Source organism: Strigops habroptila, chromosome Z, assembly GCF_004027225.2.
Source record: "Strigops habroptila isolate Jane chromosome Z, bStrHab1.2.pri, whole genome shotgun sequence".
NCBI classification, from domain to species: Eukaryota; Metazoa; Chordata; class Aves; order Psittaciformes; family Psittacidae; genus Strigops; species Strigops habroptila.
Window position 1 is genome coordinate 90,030,671 of NC_044302.2, and position 3,726 is coordinate 90,034,396.

A 3,726-nucleotide genomic window follows, 5' to 3' on the forward strand; every position below is an offset into this window, starting at 1 on the left:
TTCCAGTCTCTCTCCCAAGGTCTCTCCAGCACTGGCAGAGTTAATAATGCTGCAACATACAGTGAAGAGAAGCCAGTCATGGGAAACTGTGCTCCAACCCAGATTGGAAAGGGGAGTATTAAATCACCCGCTATACAAGGTTTTAAAACTCAATATATGTTGTGTATTAGAATATATAAACACATATACATGTCTGTACTCTTTTTGAAACTGCATTTGGAGAGTCTGTCTTCCCCATATGAAACTGACCAATCTCCACTCTGTGTTCCCCAATTAGACATTTTCTGCCCATAATGCTGTATCCCTCTCCTTCTCCCCCTAAATTACCCAGCAGCACAGGGCAGATTCATGCAAGCCACCCAGATTGAGCACCCACCCAAGGAATCATCAGCTTATCCCACACTGGCTACTCTGCAGTAGCCACGTAGGAGAGGGTCCAAGCCCCACTAAGCTGTACATTGTACCTCAGTCCTCCTCCCGCTATGGAGGGGGCCAGGTCCTCACTATGCACCATAGAGCAGTAGTTTACTTGGACTGATCCCACAGAGCATCCAACAGACATAACCCCAATGGCAGGAAAGGGCTTGTAGGATGCGGCTTGAGTGATGCAAAGGGCACTGGCAGACAATGTCTCAGGATTTTCTAATTCTGGGAGCACGTTTCCAGCAGGAGGAGTGCGGAGCCAAACCTCATTGCGTAGAAGACTCTGCAGATAACTTGATAGGCAGGGAAGTCCTCCCCAAGACCTCTGGGCAAAACGTACTCTCAGTCCTCTGGCACTGAGAAAGCAATGATGAAGGCATCCCATCTCCCATTCTGACGTCCATGGCTGAATTTCAGTGCTCATGTTTTCGAGGTAATTGTTCTTCCCCCACAGTGCTTGTAGGCTTAAAAACAAAAAAAAAAAAGAAAGAATTAAAAATTTGTGAAATATAAAGTTAATTATCGTGGTTATTCAACATGCCTCAGAAGGGAACCACAGTCTCATCACTAGTTCTTCTGGCTGCCAGTCTGTTCCATCAGCTGCTTTGAATTTGCAGATAGTCTTAGCCAATTACAAAGATATAAAGTGATGCAAGGATTGTAAAATCTTTTTACAGAAAAATTAATTGAAGTGCTTGTTTCTATAAAGCTGAGAAACAAACAAACATCCAGGCACTTGCTTTAGACAAAATAAACAAATGAGGTACAGTGCATCAAGCCTTACAAGATCTAACTTATTTTATGTTTCTATAAGATGTAAGCAGGACATTGTAAACTGACTTCCCTTACTAAAATTGCCAAGTAGGAATAGTATGTGGCTTATATTAAATGTTTAGTCTGAATATGATAAAGGAAGAACTGAGTCCTCACATGTTCCAAATGAGGCCTGCAAGATAGTTGAATCATTTTATTTCTCGCGCATCCTGAAGTGTTCAGAATCTACTAAAAAAGGAAAGAAAAATCAGAATAGAAGCACTTAGGACAATGTTATAAACCACACTTCAATTTGTTACAGAAACCTTTACTATTTTACACGCATGAAGAAAATGCCTTTGGTCCCCTTGTAATCATATTTGTCATATTTTATTGCAATTATCAGAATTAGTGCCTCTGCACAATCTGCTACAGAAGACAGTCCAGTTCTCTATGAAGTAAAGAAGCTGACTGCAACACATAATTCTGCTTAGACTTGAACCCGCCTAAGTTAAAGGGTTTGCCTTTACCCATCATTAATCTTGGCTCAAATGCAATCCTGTTGTCCTCCATCAGAGCCTGATCTGGAAGATTTAAAACAAAATAATGCAAAAAGTACTTGCTTAATGTGCTGTTTCTGATTTTTTTCTATAGCTGGGTGGCCACTTGTCAGTAGGAGGCAGTGGGAATAATAGTTTGATTTGTCGGGATCACATTGTTTACGAAATGTTTTAAATTAGAAACACATCCAGGGATTTGGATGGACATGATTACAAATTAAAATACATGTAAAAATATTACCCCACGGGGTGTGCTTCTCATTTGTATTGAGACCAGTTTTGTCCTCTACCAGGCAAGCTAAGACAAGGTTTTAAGTTCTGGAATTATACCCTTTGGCTCTGCAGCACATGAAATGAGGGAGGAAGCAGTACCTACGCTGTACTTGGCTAATAAGCTATAGGGCTAATTATCAGATTTCAGCCGAAAAGAAAAGATACGATCCTACTCACCAGCCTCTGTATTCCTAATTCTGTTCATAGGTCACAGCCTTGTGTAGCAAACAAGCAACAAACCCTCTGGTTTTTTGGTATACCTACCAGAAAAGAAAGAAGTCAGGAAATATGACATATGAATTTCCTAACCACCCTCAGGTTTGTTTTTTTGTTTTGTGGTTTGATTTTTTCTCTTTTTTGTAGATATATACAGTTTTAATTATTTGAACAGCTTCTTCAAGACAACTGAGTCACTGTCTTTGGATAGGTGGGAGTGATGATCTCATCCTGCTTTCGTACAATACCTGCTGCTGCACTGCCAGTACTGATCGTCCAAACCATGCTCACAGATCAGGCGTTTTGCAGCTACTTCTTCTGCCCTCTGGCAAAATCTTGCTCATTAAGAGGCCCAGATCCCACCTTCGTCATCACATAAACTGTGCCCTTCTTGGGCTTCCCACTGTCGCACCTGTGGGTACAGGTCCAGGGTGGAAAGCAAGCACAAATGACTAATGGAAATCTGCATTTTTAATCAGGTGAGTGCCCATTCAGTTAACACCCTCCTTTAAATACCTCCTTCAATGTTCTCTAAAGAAAACTTCTTCAGGTTTTTTTGAAACAGTATTTCAACAACCACTTTGCTGAAATGAAATTAAAAATGCACATATATATATACACACACACATATATTTTCTTCCTTTTCCTTCCTCAGATAAATAAATCAAAGACCCAGGTGTACCTACAACTTCCATTTCTGTAGTGCAGCTGGCAAAGGAAAGAACAAATAAGGGCCCCCCCTTTCAGTTCTTTGTACATTTTTTAGATTACCTCCCATGTGTAACTTATAATGTTCATTAAAATTACCCTGACATTTTCCTATTCATTTATTAAACCCCAGGAGACCATTATAGTTTCTAACCGTTCAAACAGAGAGTCACACCATTTCTCACACATTCCAAATGGAGCCAAAAGATGCTGGCAAACCCTCAACTACAAAGCAAGCCTGCTAGCGTACTTCCTCCAAAATGTGTTTTCCTTACATTAAGATGGTGTGAAGATTTCTTCCAGAGAAACAAAAACAATGTGTAAGAATGCAGCAGCTCAATAATGTTGCAGGATTATGATCAGAGTAAAAAAGAAGATTGAAAAGGCTGGGCACCTTTCCATGGAAATGAGTGCACTGAGTGCCGTCTGCAAGGATAGTACACGAGGATCTGAAGAAAGAAAGCTAAGGAATGGCAACAGCATCTGCTGTTTAAGGTACCCAGATGTTATGCAGTCGAAAGGAATAACTAGATCCTGTTCCAAGCAGTCATTTTCAAAGACCATGGAGAAATGCAACAGAATTAGTGTATGCACAAAAGGCACTGTCCTGGCATCAGCAACAGAACTGTAAAAAGGCAATGAGTGAATACATATTTTTCAGTGAATCACAGGCAAATACAAAGCAAATATCAAAATACTATCATCTGCTGGTGAGTGAGAGCTACAAAACATGGGAGAAACCAGAAAACAAGGGCTGCACAACTAGCACACTGATATGGTATAAACCCAGAAA

At 40.4% G+C, this 3,726-nt stretch overlaps 1 long non-coding RNA gene across 1 annotated transcript; it reads right to left on the reverse strand.

The window, feature by feature from the left end:
- Positions 1-611: 611 nt before the first annotated feature.
- LOC115601218 lies at positions 612-2,261 on the reverse strand. Its single transcript, XR_003989266.1, has 3 exons — positions 2,187-2,261; positions 1,354-1,422; positions 612-887 (listed from the first exon to the last, which is right to left on the reverse strand). It is a non-coding gene; the product is annotated as an uncharacterized LOC115601218 (long non-coding RNA).
- Between the last annotated feature and the right edge of the window lie 1,465 nt (positions 2,262-3,726).